The sequence below is a fragment of the Chelonoidis abingdonii genome, chromosome 1, assembly GCF_003597395.2.
Source record: "Chelonoidis abingdonii isolate Lonesome George chromosome 1, CheloAbing_2.0, whole genome shotgun sequence".
NCBI classification, from domain to species: Eukaryota; Metazoa; Chordata; order Testudines; family Testudinidae; genus Chelonoidis; species Chelonoidis abingdonii.
The window spans coordinates 202,923,748-202,947,372 of record NC_133769.1 but is presented as its reverse complement, the minus strand read 5'-3'; the positions used below and the strand labels follow the sequence as shown (position 1 = coordinate 202,947,372).

General features: G+C 44.6%; 1 non-coding gene across 1 annotated transcript; it reads right to left on the bottom strand.

Annotated features, from left to right (window-relative positions):
* Window positions 1-1,443: 1,443 nt before the first annotated feature.
* LOC116827443 (uncharacterized) lies at window positions 1,444-15,130 on the bottom strand. Its single transcript, XR_012657246.1, has 3 exons — window positions 14,964-15,130; window positions 4,478-4,560; window positions 1,444-3,543 (listed from the first exon to the last, which is right to left on the bottom strand). It is a non-coding gene; the product is annotated as an uncharacterized LOC116827443 (transcript).
* Window positions 15,131-23,625: the final 8,495 nt, after the last annotated feature.

The following is a 23,625-nucleotide window of genomic DNA, read 5'->3' as shown; positions in this document are numbered from 1 at the left end:
TCCTAGGGTCATATATGTATTCGTGACTAATTAAACATTTTTTCCCCTCACAAATGTTTTGATAAAAGGGAAACACTGACTATGCTATGAATGGGCTGATCAAAAGAACCCTATCACATACTTCTCTTCACTACAGTTCTATGGTTATAGGTATCAGCAGTCACTGGTGTTCTAACCACCATGCCCTTTAGAAATAATATGATTAGGGTGAGACAAAATGGAAGTCAAAACACTGGTGTCTATGTACACTAATACTACCAAGGGAGATGTTCAAAGATACAACTGTTAGCTAGGTGCCTAAGCCCTATTGGCTTCCTTGGCAGTTAGGCAGCTAACCTCCCTGTTGAGCCTTTGAAAATTTTCCCTTCCACTATTGCTACCGCTGGCAGGAAAATTTAGCGTAGCTACCTCCTTGTATGCTCCATATGTTAATATTAATGTCCAGGAGAATTTAATGAGGAATAGATGTCTGTAGCACATGTGGCTTTGCTGTACTTATTTACATTTCAGATACATCTCCTAATGTGAGAGCCTCAGGAATCTTAGTTTATCTCCTTGCTTCTCATTATTTTTATTAGGCTTACCATGACTCTGCAGATGGCATAATTTAAAATATATTTTCCAAAGCACTGCAACATCTGTGTCAGTTCATTGCTGTGTTTCTAATCATCCCATTTTTCTCTGCACCTACTAACGAGTAGAATTATGTATGGTGATCTTTGGATGGGATTCTTTTACACAAGTCATAAAAATCTTTTTAACTAAAGTTAATATTTGGCTTAGAGACCTTATACTTAAAAATTATTTGTGCAGCTCTGCATTCCGATTAAGCAATTCCTTATACAATACTATAAATTCACTAATTTTTTTTTTTTAATTGTAGGCATGGTATCAGGTTCACATTTCTGTAGTAAAACTGAAAGGTGTGGAGATGCAATTTGATTACAAGGGTACATATCAGGTCACATGATTAAAAAAATTAATAGTTTCCCTGTTTCGAATTTACTGTGTTAAAATAAAATTTGAAAAGACTCAGGGCCTGAAATATTTGATTGTTGTTCAGCTCTTCCTACTTCATAACTTCTTATAACCCTCAATGGAAAATTCTTTGATTAGCATTCCTCATGGTGACTGAGTACTTGGGTTTCCACCCTCAACCTTTGTTCAGCCTTATTTTACCTATTCCCATTTTGGACTATGGAGAATTTATACGGCTTGCTTGCGAAAAGCAAATATTGTAGGTATGTCAACTGAGAGTTTATTGTTAACTGAGTTGGGACTCCACGGACACATAATGATTAGTATAAGAATATTATCCTAAAAAGATAAATAGACATTGAGACATGAACATAACATTTGAGTTCTATCAGCCAGAATATTGTAGGACAATCACGCCTAACACAGCATGATGTGTCTAAATGAGGCCCAAGTGAAATTTAAGTCTGTTTTATCCAGTGAAAAATTTAAAAAATGTTTTACTAAGGAAAAAAATTGTGGCTTGATTAAGCCCTGTTGTAAGTTTGGTTTAGAACTCTTGGGGGGAAAGGAAGTGTCCCTAAGCTACTCGGGTGTTTGGTAATGGCACATGGAGTCTTCTACTACTGGGACATCTGTCCAGGTCACTGCTGAAAGTCATTACCATCAACATGAGTTGAGAGTTCTGCTTGATCACATTCAAAGGTGCCAAGAGTTTGAGGCTCTGCTACTTACATGCTGTGAGATTTTGGGCAAGCCTCTTAACTTCTCTTGGTCTTGCTTTACTCATTACGAATGTGGAAAAGATAAGACTGTATCTTCTTCACATGGGTGATGTGAGGCCTTATTTTCTGCAATGTCATGACCCCTTGTAATCCAGCAGACTCACCCCTGTGGCGCCCCCTGCTGGTGTCTTTGGGGAATTAGCTCGGTTTCCAGCCCAGAGCACCCTCTGCAGGCCAGTGATCCACCTGTCCTCTGGCCCCGTGTCTCTCGCTGGACCCGGTGCCCTTTCACCTGGAGTGCTGCCCCCAAGCAGTCACCCCTTTCCCTGAGGGTTTCCCCTCTCCCGGGGGACCCCCACCCTCTATCCCCACTTTGCCTCAGTAGAAGGCTACTGCCCAGTCTCTATCTAGCCCCCGTTCACTTGGGCAGACTGCAGTATCAGCCACTCATCATAGGCAACGGGGTTTGGACTGGCTGCCTTTACCCACCCTCTGGCTGCCCCTCTGCAAGCCCAGTACCTAGGAGGCCTAGAACTAGGCCCTACAGCCTGGGGAGTTGCTGGCTTAGGGCTTCCCCGCTCCTAAGGCCTTTCCCTAGCCCTACCTTCTTCTAGGTCCCCTGGGTGAGTTCCCAAGCAGCCAGGCCTGTCTCCTTCTCCAGTCAGAGAGAGACTGTTTTCTTCTGGCTTCCCTAGCCCTCCTATAAGGCCCTGTTGCTCGGTTTGGGGCGTGGCCCCAGCTGCAGCCACTTCCCCAATCAAAGCAGCCTAAAGGCTGCTTTCCCCAGCCACAGCCCCCTCTCAGGGCTGTTTTTGACCCCTTCTGGGCAGGAACAGGGGTCCACCCTGCTACCCCCCTCTACAGGTATACGTGACAAAATCTATTTAGCTGTAAGCGTTCTACATGACAGAACCTCCTGACATAAGGGGTTTCCCAAAAAGGCACCGAGCTGGGAGCATTCCAGGAGGGGGGTATTCAGGCTATTTTCAGCTGCTTGAACAACCTCTAGTTGTCTGTTGCAGCTGCTTGTAAATGAGAGTAGGCCCTGAGGCAGCTGTAATTTATAGTGAGGGGAGGACAGGTTTCTGCAAGGGGCTGAGAACAGGGGAAGCATCAAGGTGGCTTTTAAAGGCACCTCTCACTCAGAACCAGACCCACCCCTCTTCCTGCACCATACAGAGTGCAGCCAGAATAAACAAGCACTTTATGTTTTTCCTTGGACCATTTGATTATATATCACACTGGAAAGTTGAGAAATTCTCAGCACAGCCTGCAGAGCAAGCATGGGGCACACCTTGTTGCAGCTCTTCATATCGTTAGTCATATTGCACTTCCACCTTTCCTGGTGTCATTGCAACAACACCACATAGTACAGCTGTCCTCAGAACTACCCAGCCCCTGTCAGCTTCTGCGCAGAGGAAGCACAAGCCCCTTCTTCTGGCCCTGTGCTGGCACCAGGTTTATAAGCTCTTTTTTGCCCCAGAGTAGCTAGTGGAGACTTCTGTTTAATGTAAACACAGCTAGTGTATTTCTGTCATGTGGAATTTCCATATTTATTGTAATGAATGCACTTTCATTGTAGTGGGAACCTCTTAGGCATCTTTCAAATGATTGTCATGCCATGGAACAGCTGACCCTTACCTGAAAGCCTAAACCGCTGCAGTGATCAGATTCCAGTCCATTTCTCTTTTGTCTCCAGACTTCTTGAGGATTGCTTGGTTCTGCCAAAGTTTGCAGGGTGTCTGTTTTTCTTATTTCCTCAAATGCCAACTAATTCGTTCCTCGTTCTATTTGACCAGCTGTTTCATATAATCTGTCATTACAATTGGCATTAAAAATCCCCCTGGAGGAACACAATAACTAGAATTTGTTGGCTCTGCGGGAATTCATGGAAGATGGTTAGTATGCAAAAAATTCACATTTTTTAAATGTGAGCATCACCATATCAATCCTATTGTGACTGATCTAGCAGTTTCCTGCAGTATCCTTTAAAAACCTTATTTAATTAAGTTTAAGTATCGTTGGAGTCCATTGTGTTAAATGCAAAAGTTATGTATTATTGAGAGCCCAGGGAAGTGCTATGAACGTCAAAGGACTATACTGAACAGTGGGCCAGCCAAGAATGGACTTTTGTGCAAACGGTTTCTCTGGGGAATCTCTAGGGGGAGGTGCACGCAAATTCCCATCTCCGTTTATGCCAAAGCCCAGTCTTTTGAAGAAGCTGCACTATGAGGAAAGGAGCATTATCTATTGCTTGCCTTTTTCTGGAATCTAATGATCAAGGGCCGATATAACGGAAAGGCTAATTCATTCATGGGTGTGTTCTAAGCTAAAGCTGTTATGAACTTGTAATGTCACAAAAACACTTTTATGGTCTTCGAAGGACTGACTTCTACCAGACCCTTTATTAGCATGTACATTTTTGTTGTTTTTAATGTGTGTTCTCTGTAATTCTTTCAACTTAAGAATAAATATGCTTGCTTAGAAAGAGCTGTAACTTAGGGGCAATTACGTTGTTTACTTTCTCTTCAGAGGGTATGATGTGTAGAGGCTGGCTTGTTTAGGCAACGTGGCTTTCTGGGAATAACAGTGTAGGCAGGGAACTGTAAGCACTCTGGTTAGGAGGGAGAGAGGGTCTCCGCCCAGAACAGGTGATGCTTGGGAGCCAAAAGCCTAGAAGTGAGTGCGCTTGGTGGACCACGGAGGGAGAATACAGGCGCAATTACCCTGAACGATGACACCTACTGTTAAGGCTGAAATTATACTCTCATTCTTACCCATTTCAGTCATGTATCATTTCCCCCAAAGTTCAGCCTGGAACTTCTCGTGCTCAGTCTTAGTCCGGGGTTGAATTTGTTTCCTTTTGAAATGAAAGAGAATGTGTTCAGATACCATTAAACAATCAGAACTGTTAAGAAAGTTATTCAGATGCTTCCTGAAGTTGGATAACTCAAGAAACATTTTGTGCAAAGCTTCACACTGGGCTTGCACGTGTGGGGCAAACATGGGTTTGTGTTTAGGGAGGAGATTTGAGTAGGAATGTTCGAACTGTTTCCCTTATTGATTTAGAACACCCAGCATGTCATGTTCCAGATGTCTCTAGCAGTGGTTGCAGTAATAGTCTCGGAGCTGCTGGTTATTATGGTTGGCTCTACAGTAAGATGAGGTGTAATCTGGAACCCATTTGATGGAATTATAATAGTATATCTATGCCGAGAGAGCCTAAACATTTTGCTTACAGCAGGTCTTTTAGCTTTGCAGCATGTCACCTAAACAACAGCTTTATACAAATATTTTAAGCTAATGGCAAAACTCCAAGCTTGAGTGACATATTTGTAAAGCTACTCTGGGCTTCATATATTATGGGTGTTGCCATAAATTGCAATTGGAGACGCAGCAACTGGATGCTTTGTAGAGTACAGGCCAGATCCTCAGCTGGTGTAAATCAGCATGGCACCATTGATTTAGAGTCATAGAGATTAAGGCCAGAAGAGGCCACCACATCATCTAGTCTGATCTCCTATATATCACAGGCCACTCACCCCGCCTGGTACCACATCAACTCCAACAACCAGAATTAGACCATAGTGTTACAGCCCTCAGCTGTTTGTGCCACTGGCAGAAAACCAGAGGGACCAAGGTGCACCAATGCCCATGGTCTCTGGAAAGTCAGGGAACTGAGTAAGTGCAAGATACCCAGAGGACTTCAGTGGTCCTATGCCAATTTACACCAGCTGAGGGTGTGAGCCTAGGACTTTACTAGTCTGAGTTGATATCATTTGGTGTGCTAAGCAAAGCAGAGTTTGTGGATCTGTAAAGAAACAGCCTGAGGAGCATATGGAGCTGATTCTAGAACCTGATCCAAAGGCACAGAAAGAACATAAATAAGCCACGAGGGTGATATAAGCAGCTCTAGGCTCCCCCTCTCAAGAGCATGGTGGGGTGAAACCAGAGCCAAGAGGGTGCATTTCAGGGACAAGAGAAAGAGCAGCCATCCCACTCGGTGCTGTGGAGGTTCTGTGCTGCTGTATATCGCATAGGGAGTCAGACAGGCTGACATAAATTAGAGCAGCTTTCATGGCAATTTTAACTTATGCTGGGGTCAGTTTCAGCAATCCAGGATATGAATGACACAAAAGTGGGATACACACGTGCTCTCCCAAGAGACAGGACGAAGAATTGGCCCTGTTTTCAGTGCACCAAACTGCTGCTTGGAGGGCTTGAAAAGAAGACAACTGACAGAACAAGCCATTTCTTTTAGCTTCTTAGCAGTAGGTAGCAGGGGCGGCTCCAGGCCCCAGCACGCCAAGCGCGTGCTTGGGGCAGCATGCCATGGAGGGCACTCTGCCGGTTGCCAGGAGGGCGGCAGGCAGCTCCGGTGGACCTCCTGCAGCCGCAGGTCCCGCGGCTTCAGTGGAACATCCACAGACACGCCTGCAGGAGGTCCACCGGAGCTGCGGGACCAGTGGACCCTCCGCAGGGACGTCTGCAGGAGGTCCACCGGAGCCATGGGACTGGCGACCAGCAGAGTGCCCCCCGCAGCATGCCGCCATGCTTGGGGTGGCGAAATGACTAGAGCTGCCCCTGGTAGGTAGCCCTGTATGATATTTTGAAGCAGAGATCCCTCGTTCATTTTCACTGTGGGAGTGAGAGTTTGCAAATAAAACACAGCCTCTTGCCGTTAAAGCACGTGATCTTTGCTCTATTCCTGGAACTGTGGCTGATTTCCTGTGTGGTTTTGGGCAAGTCACCTAAGCCAAAATGTTCAAATCAAGAGCCAGGCTGCTGGGTGCTCAGCACTTTGGAAAACAAATTGAAATGTCTCACACTTGTCCTTGGCCCACAGGTGAACGAGAGTTTTGTCTTAGAAGGGACTGCAGGGTTTGGCACTTTGTAATTCTTCTCCCCAACTCCCCCCAATGTCCGCAGACATAAGCCCATGTTATATAGACCAAGAGCCTGCAATATGTAATTTAAGCCCTTTATAAATATGAAATCACAAAACAGGAATCTGAAACCACTAATTTCAAATTTTTTTCCAGTCCCTATTTTAAATAACTTGTCAAAATAAACAAATACCTCCTAGGCTGAGACCTTATCTGGTAATTTTTAGGCCTGAGTGGATTTTTACAGCCAAGTTATAAGTCCCTTCAGGGACTTATAACAGGAACAATAATACAGACTTATTTGTAATGGCATGAATGGCACCACAAAAAATATTTTGAATGTGCAGATACTGCATAATATTTAAATAGCAAATTCCTTTTTATTTTTACTGGCAGATTCCTTAAGTATAGATGGGTAATTGCGAAAGGGGAACTTTTATTATAGTACCCAGAGGATGGACAGATGGATATTGGCTTCTATATTCTGTTTTCACATACAGCTACGATACTATGAAGAGGGAATACGATGAGATTCCAGGGAAGACGGGAGAGATTCCAGAAGACTTGAAAAGGGCAAATATATTGCCCATCTATAAAAAGGGAAATAAAAACAACCCAGGAAACTACAAACCAGTTAGTTTAACTTCTGTGCCAGGGAAGATAATGGAGCAAGTAATTAAAGAAATCATCTGCAAACACTTGGAAGGTGGTAAGGTGATAGGGAATAGCCAGCATGGATTTGTAAAGAACAAATCGTGTCAAACCAATCTGATAGCTTTCTTTGATAGGATAACGAGTCTTGTGGATAAGGGAGAAGCGGTGGATGTGGTATACCTAGACTTTAGTAAGGCATTTGATACGGTCTCGCATGATATCCTTATCGATAAACTAGGCAAATACAATTTAGATGGGGCTACTATAAGGTGGGTGCATAACTGGCTGGATAACCGTACTCAGAGAGTAGTTATTAATGGCTCCCAATCCTGCTGGAAAGGTATAACAAGTGGGGTTCCGCAGGGGTCTGTTTTGGGACCGGCTCTGTTCAATATCTTCATCAACGACTTAGATGTTGGCATAGAAAGTACGCTTATTAAGTTTGCAGACGATACCAAACTGGGAGGGATTGCAACTGCTTTGGAGGACAGGGTCAAAATTCAAAATGATCTGGACAAATTGGAGAAATGGTCTGAGGTAAACCGGATGAAGTTCAATAAAGACAAATGCAAAGTGCTCCACTTAGGAAGGAACAATCAGTTTCACACATACAGAATGGGAAGAGACTGTCTAGGAAGGAGTATGGGAGAAAGATCTAGGGGTCATAGTGGACCACAAGCTAAATATGAGTCAACAGTGTGATACTGTTGCAAAAAAAGCAAACGTGATTCTGGGATGCATTAACAGGTGTGTTGTAAACAAGACACGAGAAGTCATTCTTCCGCTCTACTCTGCGCTGGTTAGGCCTCAACTGGAGTATTGTGTCCAGTTCTGGGCACCGCATTTCAAGAAAGATGTGGAGAAATTGGAGAGGGTCCAGAGAAGAGCAACAAGAATGATTAAAGGTCTTGAGAACATGATCTATGAAGGAAGGCTGAAAGAATTGGGTTTATTTAGTTTGGAAAAGAGAAGACTGAGAGGGGACATGATAGCAGTTTTCAGGTATCTAAAAGGGTGTCATCAGGAGGAGGGAGAAAACTTGTTCACCTTAGCCTCTAATGATAGAACAAGAAGCAATGGGCTTAAACTGCAGCAAGGGAGATTTAGGTTGGACATTAGGAAAAAGTTCCTAACTGTCAGGGTAGTTAAACACTGGAATAAATTGCCTAGGGAGGTTGTGGAATCTCCATCTCTGGAGATATTTAAGAGTAGGTTAGATAAATGTCTATCAGGGATGGTCTAGACAGTTTTTGGTCCTGCCATGAGGGCAGGGGACTGGACTTGATGACCTCTCGAGGTCCCTTCCAGTCCTAGAGTCTATGAATCTATGAATAAGCCAAAACCAACACCCCATTAAGATACACACAGTAAACCTCACTCCGTAGGAGCTCCCAGTCTGCTGTGTTTCAGGCTTAGCTTGACCAAGACACACATCCTGGAGAACAGTCATTCTTTGCAATATGCATTAGATCAACTGAATAAGTAATTAAAGGCAGGTATGGAAGCAGGCAAAGCATCTAAACATTCTGGCAAAGTGAATTAAAAATCCAAAGGGATCTTTAAACCAAATATTGGCTTTTCACAACAGCAAAGTGTTCCCACTCAGCCATAAAAGTTACTGTGGTTGTGCAATCGTGTTGGTACTATGACCTTAGGAAATATATTCCAACAGAGTTAATTGAAAGGAATATTGAAATTCCCCTGTTTAAAAAAAAAAAATCAAAAGAGGATAGTAATGAACAATAATGGACAAGGCCTCAATTCAAGCTTCCTCAACAGCATAAGTACCAACCTGAAGAATTCTAGGGAAAACGTACATTATTACATATGCGGAAAAAGTTAGACACCTTATTTTTTTAAGGGCCTAATCCACTGAAGTCCATTGAAAGACGCCCGTTGATCTTAAAAGGTTCAGTATTCGGCCTTAGGCATGCTACTCCCTGGCTCCTGTGTGGAGATGTCCACAATGTATTGCCCCAAGCTGAGTGCTCTGAGACTCTGAGATCCACACAGTTATTTAAAGTCGGGGTCTGACCTGAAGAAGAGCTCTGTGTAGCTTGAAAGCTTGTCTATCACCAGCAGAGGTCCAATAAGAGATATTACCCACTTTGTCTCCAGTATGATTTGGCAGCCAGTGCAGTTCAGAAATGGTCTGACTATAAAAATGTCCCTTGTGCTAGGGCAGATTCATTCTTTTAGATCTCACTAGTCAGGAAGAGGGCCAGTCTTGTAAGAGTCCATCTCTTGGGTGTCAGGCTTGAGAAAACTGTATAGAAATAGTCAAGAACACATGAGCTGTTGTAGAAATGTAAAGAATAGTAGCGCTGTGTGTCTTGGAATTTGAGCATAAATCAAAATAAAACTGCTCTAAAATGAATGCCCCAGTCATTTATCCAATACTTTCTTACATCCATTTACAGTGCCTCTGAATTTGTTTTCTTTACTCTCTATTGTCCAGCAGACAGGCAGGCAGTCTTTCTCTCGAGCCCCCCTTATTACTCACACTAAATAAACAGCCCAGAATTGTGACTGTTTGTACCATTCAGGAATATTTCTGGGGACTCAAAATTTCAAGTTCTTTTGATTAGGAAAAGTGTAAGAGCATCGACGTATGCAGTGCCTTCTTATATGAGACAGCATGGGACAGAGAGCTCCTGTCTTAATATACCCGTCCTCCAAGCATTATAAACAAAGTTATACTTCTGCAGATCACCCATCTGAAGACACTCAGTACTATTATACTTGGCTTTTCCATGCCAGCTCAAACCCAGGCAATTTACCAGGATTGACCAATGTGACCCAATACCGCCTAATATTTACATAAAAGCTTCAGAGCTTCAAAGTGCTATGAACCCATTTCAGCATGTGAGACAGGCAAGTGTTACTATCCTCACTTTACAAATGGGGAAACCAAGACCCCATTTAGTACATATTCACAGGATGCCCTAATTACACATCAGTCTTATTAGAATGTATTTTTTGTCCAAGGACAGTTCTTAGATGTGACAATTTACAAGACCCTGAACTATAAATGCAGTATCGTGTATGGTCAGCTGGCTGGACAAACTCCCAAATGAACGTATTTCATGTGCTCAGTCACAAGTGTTGCTTCAAATATTTCCCCAAGTTTGAAGCCAGATCTATATAATTCAAAGAGCTCTAAATAGAGCATCAAGATGCACTGAGTATGGAGAAAGCTTTATCGAAATGCTGCTGGCCAAAGGAAGTTGCTTTAAAGCACAAAGACAGTTGGGATGAGGGATGGACTACTCAGCCCTCGCGGTCTTCAAACCCATGTATCTGTCTTGCTAGTTTAGTCCAAGTCAGGGTTTGACCCTTGTGGATTCGTGGGTGAGCTGCCATGGGTCAGATTCTAAATACACCCAATTCCCTCCAGCCCACATTCAGACTCTCCACTGCCTCACCTATCAGTACACCATTTCTGCTTTAGATGGGGGCAAACCCAAATACTCTGTGGTATAAATTACAATGATCTGTTTTGCACTCACCGGCTGGGATTTTCCTAAGTGCTCAGAATGCCATAACTCAGCGGCCATTAAAGTCAATGGCAGTTTTACCACTGACTTTAGTGAGAGGAGATTTAGGTCAATGCTGAGATCTCTTTGAAGATCTCACCCTACATTTTCTTTAAAATATTTGTTCAATCCTGTGTTATACAGTTGTGCCAACTGGGAAGGCAGACAGAAGGTCGAGAGGCAAAATTTAAAAAGTCTCTTCCAAATGTCAAACTCAGAAGACACTCAGTGACTTGTCATGAGTGAGTCTCAGAGCCTGGGTCAACTGATTCAGGCTCATGCTACAGTACTTAAAATAGCAGCATATATATGTTCCCAGCTGGGCTGGTGCCTAGACTCTGAAACCCAGCCAGAGAAAGGTGTCTCTCCATCATATTCTATTTCCTGTCACCCCTTTAATTTTCTTCACTCTTACTGTCATCTCTTGTTTTCCCACTTTTGATTCACATCACCTTTTCTGCCATCATTTTCATTTCTCTCTCGCTCATTGTCTTTTCAACTATTTCCACCAAGTTTCACCACCTTAGAAGCACTAAAACACTACATATTTTCATGCCACACAGGGTCTGGTTTCATTTATGGCCAAACAATTAGTCGCCCAATGTTTTGTCTACAGATTTTGTGGAATATTTGATTTCATTTCTACAGCACATTAACAATGATGGATGAATGGGGAATGTTCCTACTATAAATTCTTCATCTAAGAAAAAAAAGTATCTAGATCACTTTAACAAAAATAAATGGATCTGTTGCTATAATTCAAATCCCCTGGAAAGTGCACTGTATGCTTGCTACAGTCCTGATCCAGAGCTTGTTTAAATCAATTGGGGTCTTTCCACTGCCTTCAGTGGGCTTTGGATCAAGCCACAATTTGTTATAATATTTTGTTTTCTCATATATGACCTGTCATGTGAGCAGTTTCGTGGTTATTTAAGTTAACCTGTAGGAGGAAGATATCAGCCACCACAATTCATGCTTAAGCTGGGTGTATATCCTCAAAAGCTGTTACATGATAACAAAAAGAACTTTATCCTCCAAATATACCTTCTTTAATGTCCACTGTTTTTTAAAGTTCAGTTCTATTAAATGTTTCCATAGCAATAAACTTTCACTTAGTAATACATTCTCCACGCTGGAGGGAGCTTTTTAGATCTACAATAGGCAAATGGAAAGATAGTTGGACCATCTAAACCCAAACTGCTGCTTAGCTTTTTCTTGATGTATCTGAAAGACATCTCATGGACTCCATTATACTATCACCTGCACCCCAAATATTTCTACATTTAACAGCTTACCAGTGAGATTTAAATTTAAATCAGCTTCTCTTCCAGGTGAAAGACTGATCCCAACCTATAATACTCAGCTGTCAAGAATGCAACCAGTAATACAGCTGGTTCACTTCCATCCAGCATTTACAGTTTTATAACAGGAAGCTGCTGCATTGTGTGCTGTATTTTTTCCTGTATTTTATGTGGCATTATTAAAGAATGTAAGGGGGGAAAAAGGAAGACCTGAGCTGCTAAATCTGTATCAATCACTTTGTTAACATCAATGTACTGGGAGAATAGAATTGGTTGGCACATTTTTGAAGTATTTTAGTTAATAACACAGATCAAAATAAAAACTGATGTGCCCTTAAATCTTCAAAATTGCTGAAAGCAAAATTGCTGAAAGCAAATGAAGCTATGCCATGACATTTTCTACCAGCTCAGGGTCTGACCCCCAGTTTTACAGTCCACTCCTGCCCCCCTTCATTGAAGCAAGTGGCAAAACCTTCTGGCTGAGATTTTCAAGGGACTTCTCATGCACTTCTGTACCAGATATGGGCTGGATAGAGAGCTTTCTTATATATACCAGCTGTGTTCATCGGAAGATCCTTTAATGCTCTGCCAGGTATGGCTGAAGTTAGCTTAAACAGAGTATTTATACACATTGCCACCTAGTGGCAGAACAGTATAAAACAGTTTAGCATTCTATTACATTTCCCCCTTTAAATTTACATTCCTACCATTTAGATCGGGGGTCGGCAACCTTCAGCATGCAGCCCATCAGCGTAATCCGCTGGCGGGCCACGAGACATTTTGTTTACATTGACCATCTGCAGGCATGGCCCCCAGAGCTCCCATTGGCCAGGAAAGGGAGCTGCTGGCGACCGCGCCTGTGGACGCTTAATGTAAACAAACTATCTCACTGACCACCGGCAGATTGCCCTGATGGACCGCAGGTTGCCCTCCACTGCTGTAAGTTGTTTCCATGTGAACTGGCCTAGGTAGTTAATACCTCTAGGGCTACTCAGAACTGTGTCAGGTGACTTCAGCTCTGGAAGGGGCTGACGGGGATTACAAATTCCTTCTGAGATGACTTTGAAGTCAGCTCTTGAATCAGTTTTAAAGTCAATAGTCTTGCAATGAATATTTAATGTCATTCTGTAGGCAGGCTCTGTGTCATCAGATGTGATAGACCCCAGAAACAATGGCTGTTGATTGTCTGTAATATACGTCAACTCCTTGATGGCTTTGGTGTGCTAAACAGCTGCAAAGAGTCCATATTTCAAGCATTTATTACACTGTGCTCTGTCTAGACATGCATTATCCCTTGGGAAAAGTTGTGAAAAGAGTGACTAAGGCTGGAATTTGGAAGTTCGTTCTCCTTGCCTCAGGGGTTTCATGAAAGTGATTTTTAAACACTCAAGTCTCTGTTTACAGTTTCCAAGATAAAATTGAAAAACCTGAAACTGTCACTTTCCCTTAGGTTTTGTTGTTTCACCAGTTCAGACTGTTTTGCTTTTTAAATAGTTGTGTGTAGGTTTATGTCTCTCTTTAATGGAAGCAGCTGTGAAAGCTAATCATTTGTTAACCCAATAACCAGCCTGTCTCCAATGTTTTCATATTTTGCATTCCTAAAAATCAGAGAGTTTTCAGCCAATGTATGCAGAGCTTGTATAAAAGATTCAACATTTCCCCTTGGTCCTTGAATTCTCTGGTGAAAACATGCTCTTGCATAAGCCACATTTCTCTGAGGTTTAAAGAATGCATCAAACATAGTCAAAATAATTTCATAGTCATCTTTGTGACTATCTTCAGTAAAGTCAAAACACTTGAAGATATGCTATGCTTGCTGCCCCATAGCATAAATTTAAGACGATATCTGTGTATCTTTGTGGAGCTTGGTAGCAAGACAAAATCTTGCAAAATATTGTTTCCAGTCTCTCAGTTCTGAAAGTATGTGAAAGCTTAAGTTTTCTCACGCATTGAAGAGTAGCATGTTGATGAAATCCTACAACCTGTGTTGCTTTGTTCCTTCTGTTTCTGTTCTTAGTTTACTTTGGACACCATGTCACGTACTTCTGTGATATGGACTGGCTACAGAATTTGCTTATATGCACCAGCTGTGTTTATCGTAAGTTTCTTTAATGCTCTGCCAGGTATGGCTGAGCTTAGCTTAAAGAAAGTGTTTTGCTCACAGCACCAGCTACTGGCTGAACAATTTTATACAGTTTAGCATTCCATTACAGGACCTAAGGCAATTAGGTGCCCAACTCACCTTGAAAGTCAGTGGTATCTGGAGCGCCTAACTTCCAGTGGCCCTATTGAAAAATGCCAGCCTGCATGTCATTAGTGGGAGCAGAAGCTGGCCCTTTGTACTGTATGTATTTTAATAACCATAAACCTCCCAGCAGCTTCTCAAAGAAATTCTATACACTTTTCTACTGGTATTTTTGGTGCCTCAGGACGATATCTGTGTGCGGTCTTCCTGCCTTCCTTACTAAATGGGCTTTTAAGCTAATTATGTAAAAAGCAGTTTAAAAAGCAACAAAAAAGCTTGAAAAAGATAAGTGTTTAAAATATAGCATCAGCCAGAGTATAATTCCTGCACACTCGAACACTTTTATTACCACAGGGCCTGCTTTGCTACAAGCTTGAATGAGAGGGGAAGAAACATGCATAGCAGTCACCATCATCTGAAATTATACCTTTAGCAGCTGAGCCCCTTTCCTCATCATCACCTGCCCTTGAGCAGCTGAACTGGTTACACAGAGGCATCGTACAGTTCTTGTGCTGAAGTCTATGCAAAATGCCTACCAAGCCCCCGAAGGCAGACAGAATTGTGGTGCTATTTTATAAACAAGAACTCATTGTTTAGAACAAACATTAATTATACACAGAAAATAGGCCTACTGGACTTACCTTTCTCAAGCATTACATTTCCATACAAGTTAATACTGGAAAGCAAGTCACAATGATTGGCTATAGCTGCAGAGATCAGGGCGGGTTGTCATGCCTGTGAAATAGCCTAGCTGGGGATGTTCATTTCAGATAAAAACCCTGGAGGAATGTTTCACGTTCTGTTGGCAGATAATTTTACAATCAAAATGCTAACGTAGTGCCATTGCTATTGAACGAAATACAGCATCATGAAACCAATTTGCGATATAACCGCTGAGCTCCTAGGCTATGTATTGAATGATCTAGGCTGTCCAACTCATCGTGGTAGGTGATACAAAAAGATACGTCAAGTAGGCACCTCTCAGTCTCTGCTGGGACTGCCCGTATTATCTTCCTGCTGCGACAGGCTGCTGGGATTGACTGTTTGCTGCCCGGTTGGTTTCCTGAATCCTGCAGCCATCTCCTAGGCTGAACGCTCAGCCCTGTCAATCTGACATGTAATGTACATCCTCTTCTTCCTCCAATATGGTGCAAACTCACCCTGATTCATGAAAAAGCATAATCCACCTTCCCTTTCCTGGGGAATATCCGGGTCTGACCTACTGCTCTCTTTTCCTCACTAACTTTATGCAAAATATAAAATGCTAGAAAAGAGATATGCCATAAAACTTCTTTTGAAAACCTTTTTTTAAAAAAAAACAAGACATGTGCTTTGGGGCTAATAGGTTTCCAAACAGAAGCCAAAGGTGTTGGCAATTTCACCCAGCAGCAGCACTCCCAGCAAAAAACAACACAAATGCTGCCATGTTGTTTGCACTGTAGATGGACTCAGAAGCAAATGCAGCTGTGATGACTTGGCACACTGCTGTTAACTCTTTTGCCACCCAGCTCGTAGGCATTGGAGCTGCTACTTTACTAACTTGGTTAAAGGCACACCACGTCTAAGAAGGAGTTAACTGTACACCTGTGTACATGCTCATAATGTGTATTTTTTCCTGAATACATTATTAATCGGTTATCTGACTTTGAGCCCATAATGAAGTCATTATAATGTCACCAGTGTGTTTTGCCAGAAAGCTGGAAGCTCTTAATCTGCTTCCTCTACAACATGTCACAAAGGAAAGGAGAAACCAAAACACTGATTTCAGCTAACAATACATGTATTTGCAGTGGTGGGTCCCAGAACATGCAAGAAGAATTTTTTTGTTTGTTTATTTCCCCCTCCTTGTTATGGATTTTATTTAGCAAGCAGGGCATAAAAGACCCCTTACTGCAATTCCAGCAACAAAAGCTAAGCCAGCTTTTACATTCTTTTCATTTTATCTGTACGTTCCTGTGACCTTTCTTTTAGTTCAAGCACCCAAAGGCTGGCAGATGAAGTGAAAGAGGTCAGAAGTCATCTCTGAAAAAGCAGTTACTAAAGATGAGTTGATTGGAACATACTCATTCTCTGTAGAAACTCCCTGCTGCAATCAGCAGCTTGTTGGAGTGCCATATAAATATATAGGTAATGGGGTTCTATGGGAAGCATGTTAGAAAACAATGGTTTTCATGCCTTTGGAAGTTTTTGCCTTCCTCTGCAGTATGTTGGTCACTTACCAGGCTTATCTGGCTATGTCTCACTGAATTATTTCCCTGCCATTGCCGGGGCCTTGAGAACTGGTGCCCCTCAGCCCTTCCTCTTCTCTCCCTGTGGCACATGATCGTCTAATCTCCTGTGGGCTGTAACTCTTTGGTCTAATGTTGGTGGTTGGATTTAGTGTGCGGATGCTGGGTATACAAGAGGTCAGACTAGATGATCTGGTGGTCCCTTCTGGCCTTAAACTCTAAAAGAGGGCTCGTTTGTGGGAGGTATAGGTACATAACTGATGTATGTGAGGACACATGTAAGTGGTGGATAAAATAATCATGGTCCAATTTCAGTTCACCCATGGATACACACACCCCTCCCCTCCACATACTACCAAATCCACAATTAAACAAACTCAGTGTATTAACCCTTAATTTAAAACTAGCATGAGCAATAAGACAGGACAAATGGAAGCCAAGTAAAAACCAGTTAAGTGCATAAACCTGGAAGCTGAATTCTAAGTCCAGCCAAATACTATGGCAATTCTGCTGATCCTGAGTCCATTGACATCAATCCAAAGACTCCTGTTGCATACCTTCCAACTTTTCAAGTGGCTAAAGTGGGGGGCCCCTTCCCCACACAGGGCTCCCCACCATGCGTCTTCCAGCCAGCTCCCCCAGGTGGGCATCACTGCAGATTCCTGTCCAGCACCTGGATGACAGCAGCAAAGCTCCAACTGGTCTGTTTCAGATACTGGAGCCAGAGTCAACTCCATTGCATCAGCAAATAGAAGCAGTGCTCAGTGACCACAGTGACTCTTTTGTGCACTTGTTTGAGTTCCTTTTCTTTACTCCATGTTAGCACGGCCCTGTCTGGCTCTTTGGTGCTCATCTTGGTCTAGGAGGTACTGTTTCTGGGCATTCTGAGATCTCTTTCTCCCCATGTCTATGGCTTTTGCAGTGGGTTTCTCCTCAGAGTTATTTCTCAGAAGAGCACGTCAGTTCTTTATGTTACCAGCTTCTGACTCCAGCTCCGACCCTTAACTTCATTTCTGGTTTCTGACTCCAGCTTGGGCCCAGGACCCTGGCTTCCAGCTCTAACCACTAGATCAAGTCCAGCTCTAATCAATAGGTAACACCACCCACAGCCTAGTCCTGCCATCTAATCCTAGAGAATGACTTCAGAGTTTCTCCCTGCAGCCCCTTTCTTCTGTCAACTTCCTGCCTTTATAATCACTCCCCAGCTGGGCTTCATCTCTAATTAAGCCTGGCTCACTCTCCAGGTGCAGCCAGATAACATACTTGTCCCTCAGAACACATGCAGCCTTTCATGGTCTGTGTGGGGTTACACACCCCATCATGTGCCCACTCAAAAGTCACACTGTGGTGGCATGAAATGATATACTTGTCCATTTCCTCTTTAACTGTATTGAACTGTTTCATCTGGATAGCTGTGAGGCTTCTGGAAAGGATAGCGTTCCCTGTTGTAGATCCCATTATATAGAGCAGCAGTTCTCAAACCGTGGGTTGGGACCCCAAAGTGCATCATGACTCTGTTGTAATGGGGTTCCGAGGGCTGGTTTAGACTTGCTGGAGCCTGGGGCTGAAGTCAAAGCCCAAGCCCCACCACCCATGGCTGAAGCCAAAGCCCGAATGCTTCAGCTTTGGCCATGGATGGTGGGGCTCAGGTTACAGACCCCTCACCCAGGGCGGCAAGGCTGGGGCTTTTGCCCCCCCAACTGCGGTGGTGGACTGGGACAGGCTTCTATCCCCTCTCCTGGGGTCACGTAGTAATTTTTATTGTCAGAAGAGGGTCCCAATGCAATGAAGTTTGAAAGCCTCTGCTATAGAGCAAGGCATTAACGTGTTTCTCCTTGAATTGGTAATTTAAACTGGAAGCCTGGTGGAACCTTTGGAATCTGCTTACTCTGAATAGCAATCCCTCAGGGTGCTGGAAACCAGATTTGGATAGCGGTGGTATTTAGAAGAAGGCTGGCTCAAATGTAGCCATCTCTGCTGTTTTAGTGTACTATAGATTTGCCCACCCTCCCTTTTTTTTGCTTTGTTGCCTTCAGGTGGAATAACCTGGTATGGCCCTTAACGTGGTCCTAACCTTAGCTTCACTGTCCCTTACTTTCCTATCTTAACTCCCTGCTGCATCCTAGACTCCACACCGCGGGTTTTTCTGGGCCTTCTATTTTTAGGCCTCTTTTGCTGCTCGCTGTGTGCAGCTTTTAGATTCTTCTGGCTGGGTTGGAGGGCTTGTAGCTTCTCTGTTTTCCTTTTCCTTTTTTTTAATTTTTTTTTATTTTGCAGTGGTGTTTCTGTGGTGTGTTGGGTCTTTATCTGACCCCATTCTAACACCATGTAGAGATTACAGGTACCCAACATACATACCATGGTTAGGGTAAATGCAAGACTGACTTTATTTCCTGTTTACACAGACATTTGCCTGCTTGCTATATGCCCTTAGGGACACAGTGGCTCTAAGCACTCCCACCTAACACCACACAATGGTCTACATTGGAACCCAGCTGCAATAGTGATTTAATGCATAGATGTTTTCTCAGTACAGCAGTTGTCAATATTTACCACAAGTCACCAACCACACAGTGTTATCGGAAATGCCAGTCATTCTCTGTTTGAAGCACGAGGAAATACAAGGACTTGTATGAGAAGCTGAACTTGCTAATTATGATTTGGTAAATTAAACAGTGTATAGTTGCTCCGTGAAAATACCTAGAAACAAAGATCCAAGAAAATTAGTTCATAAATAGAAAAAAAAGCAGTTTGAACACATGGGAATTGGCTGTGGTTTAGCTACAGAATTGTATGCCTCCTTGCATAAGGGAATTGTTGTTGTTGTTTGGTCTATTGCTGTTCCTTGAGAGAGAAGAACTATTTCCTCTTTTATGAGCTACTGCAGATTAGCTAAGTGGTTAGGGCACTACCCCCAGGGATGTAAGAGAGCCAGGGTCCAGTCCCTGTTCTGATCCAAAGACTACCAAAGCCTGATGGCATGCTTCCCAACAGCCCCATTAAACCTCCAAAACCCTCTTTCCTGGTTGAAACAGAACATTTCCCATCTTAACCTTGCTACCTTAAACTTCAAGCCAATGCTCAAGGCAAAAGGCAGAGTAAGGACAGCAGCTTTGCTTTCCACCCACGTAGGTCAGGCCCCTCTCCACACATGTTCCCTTATCTTGCAGTGGGAGTTGGAGGTGCGATCAGTAGCTTAGGCACTGACTGCCTCACTGCCCACTCAGGTTTGGCCCTGGAACCAAGTGTATTCGTCCAGTAAGAGATACCACATGCCGGAAATGTCTAAAAAGAGGACATTATGCAGCAGACGGGTAGTCTAAACACAAGGTAGACTTCAAGGTCTGTTGTAAGAGTAAAAGCCTGGAATCACTCTCACAATATCAGAGGGGTAGCTGAGTTAGTCTGGATCTGTAAAAGCAGCAAAGAGTCCTGTGGCACCTTATAGACTAACAGACTTATTGGAGTCTGAGCTTTCGTGGATGAATACCCACTTCATCGGATGCATGTAGTGGAAATTTCCAGAGGCAGGTATAAATATGCAAGCAAGAATCAGGCTAGAGATAATGAGGTTAGTTCAATCAGGAAGGATGAGGCCCTCTTCTAACAGTTGAGGTGTGAACACTAAGGGAGGAGAAACTGCTTTTGTAGTTGGCTAGACATTCACAGTCTTTGTTTAATCCTGAGCTGATGGTGTCAAATTTGCAGATGAACTGAAGCTCAGCAGTTTTCTTTGAAGTTGGTCCTTGAAGTTTTTTTGCTGCAGGCTTGATCGGCTTACTTTAATTGCTTTGTGTTGTCCAGGGAGATTGAAGTGTTCTCTACAGGTTTTTGTACTTATTGCCAATTCTATTATCTGACTTGTGTCCATTTAATCCTTTTATGAGGAACTGTCAGTTTGTTGATGTACATAGTAGTGAGGGCATTTAGCTGGCCTTGGATGGCGTGTATTACGATTGTGGACGTGCGAGTGAATGAGCCGGTGATTGTGCGTCTTGGTTTAGGTCCTGTTGTATGGTGTTGCTGGTGTAGATTATGTGGATAGAGTTAGCATCGAGGTTTGTTGCATGGATTGTCCTGAGTTAGAGTTGCTATGGATGTGGTGTGTGGTTTTGCTGGTGAGAATATGCCTAAGGTTGGCAGGTTGTTGTGGGCGAGGACTGGCCTGCCCCCCAGGCCCTGTGAAAGTGGTAGGATCATTGTCAGGATGGGTTGTAGATCCCTGCATGATGCGTGGAGGGTTTTAGCTGGGGGATGTATGTGATGGCCAGTGAGTTTTTGTTTGTTCTCCTGATTGATCTAAACCCTTCATTATCTCTAGCCTGATTTTGGGCCTGCATATTTTATACTGCCTTTCTTGGAATTCCCACTACAGCGTCCTCGACGAAGTGTGTATTTCACCCCGGAAGCTCCGTGCTCCAATACATACTGCGTTTAGCGCCTGATAACAGCTCAACTTGTAAGCTGCGAGTGGCCACTATACCCCCTCCAAACCGAAACACAGCTGATAGGGGCCGCAAACCTCCCCAGCCCCGCCAGAAACACCTCTGCCCCTAGTCCGCCAGCCCTGTTGAAAACAACCCTCCTTTCCCCAGCATTGCCCTCACCAAAAAAGCTGTGGGCCCAAAAAGGAAGGTTGGCATGTGGGGAGGTTGATAGTCTCTCCATTCTTAGAATCAACCGGGGGCTCCCAGCTGAAGAGATGGCTGGGAGCCCTCAGGGTCAAATTAAAGGGCCCAGGGCTCCGGCGGCTGGAGGAACCCAACAGGGCCGGTTTTAGGTTTTTTGCTGCCCCAAGCAAAAAAAATTTGGCTGCCCCGCATCCCAGCCCTGGGCTATCCTCTGTACACCCCCTGCTGCCCAGCGCTGGGCTTCCCCCTTTCCTCCCCGCCTGTGCCCTCCCCCCACCCCACTGCTGCCCCAGCCCTGGGTTCCTCCCCACCAGTGCCCCCACACACACATCTCCTGCCGCCTCAGCCCTGGGTCACTAGTAACGCTCCCAGGCCGGGTCATTCAGTAGGAATTTTGGATGTGCACGCAACACAGACAGGATTGGTTCCCATATGGTTACAGAGCTGCAGTAAAGTGGAACAATTTTCAGCTTGTGTGATTGGAGGAGATCTGGATGCATATTATAAGACTGTCCTCAGTAAATGAGGAAAAGTTGAGATGCCTTTATTATTCTTTTGTTCCACTCTTTCTTTCTATGGGGAATTTGCTGATGCAATATCACTGTCTTCCTTTTAAACAAACAAAAAGGCAATGGCTGTTGAAAATAGCAATTCCAGTCCTAATAAGCATTTCTTGCTCAATTTTATCCTACTTTTTCTACAGCAAGTTACAGTGGATCAGTATATTTGATTTGGGAGAAATGAAGTAACAGGTGCCCAAACTGAACTTGAGCACTCCTGAATTTTGAGGTGTTCAAATCTGGAAGGCAGGTGCTGTGGGGGACCCCTGTGGGCTCCGCGGGGGAGCATGGCAGCAACGTGTCTGGAGCTGCATGGAGCCAGACATGCTGGTCTGAGTGGCACAGTAAGGGGGCTGGGGGTTGGAGAAGGGATAGGGGGTTCCGGGGGGCAGTCAAGGGACAGGGAGCAGGGAGGCTTGGATGGGGCGGAGGTTCAGCAGGGCAGTCAGGGGACAGGCAGCAGTTGGATAGGCATGGGAATCCCAGGGGTTTATCAGGGGACAGGTAGGGGATGGGGTCCTGGGGGAAAGTTGGGGGGGTCTCAGGAGCAAGCAGTTGGGGTCAAGGAGAAGGGAGGCTTAGATAGGGGCTGGGGTCCCAAGGAGCAGTTAGGGCCAGGGGTCTCAGGAGGGGGAAATCGGGGTCCTGGGGAGCAGTTAGAGGCAGGGGTCCCGGGAGAGGGGTATCAGGGGACAAGGACCAGCAGTGTTAGATGGGGGTGGGAGTCCTGGGGGGCAGTTGGGGCAGGGGTCCGAGCAGGGGGCAATCAGCAGCCACGGGCCAGGATTCAAAGGGCTCTGGGCTGCCCACAGCCGCGGGGAGCCCTGAGCCCTTTAAATCCCAGCCACGGCTGGGAATCTCTGCAGGCAGCCTAGAGCCCTTTGACTCCCGCCGCGGCTGGGATTTAAAGGGCTCTGGGCTTCCCCCGCTGCAGGCAGTTCAGAGCCCTTTGATTCCCTGCCACGGCCGGGATTCTAAGAACTCTGCGCTCCCCGCGGCTGCAGGCAGCCCAGAGCCCTTTGACTCCCGGCCGCGGCTGGGATTTGAAGGGCTCAGGGCTCCCCGCAGCTGCGGGCAGCGCAGAGCCCTTTGATTCCTGGCCGCAGCTGGGATTTAAAGGGCTCTGGACTCCCCGCCGCTGCAGGCTGTGCAGAGCCCTTTGATTCCCTGCAGCGGCTGGGATTCTAAGGGCTCTGGGCTGCCCGCAGAGCGCTGTGTGCGTGGGATTTAGAATCCCCCCGTGGGCCACACAGTGAGGCTCCGCGAGCTGCATGCAGCCCGTGGGCCATATGTTGTGCAGGCCTGGTTTATAAGGTGCCACAAGACTCTTTGCTGCTTTTACAGATCCAGACTAATATGGCTACCCCTCTGATATTGTAAGAGTGACTCCAGGATCACTTACAGGAGGATGAAAGCACCAACACTTCAAGAGCTCAAAAAGATATTGATAGGCCCAGGACAGTCCCCCATTAAATGTGAAAGAAAATTTTTTGGCCACACTAAAGCTAGGAGAGAAAATTGTAGATGACCTATACACTGATCTATCTGGCACTTCTCTGCCTGGGTCTGTTCAGCAGTACCCTGTCTCCCCTTGCACTCCCTAAATCTATCTCCTGTTCCCCAATACCTTGTTCTCCTTCATGCTCCCTATCTACTTTTCACAATGTATCTGTTGCTCCTGCAGTCCTTGAATCCTGTCTAGCTCCCTGAACCACAGAGTGTCAGCCATTTTGCCTGTGGGCAAGGCTTCTGCCTCACTGAAAATATGACATGGGAGATCGCAGGCAACTTTATTAAGAGTAGTCTCGCTTCTACATGCAGATGGACTGTAGGGAAATGGCAGCCATCTTGCTGGCTTCAGCCCCATTGATAGGGGCCATTTTG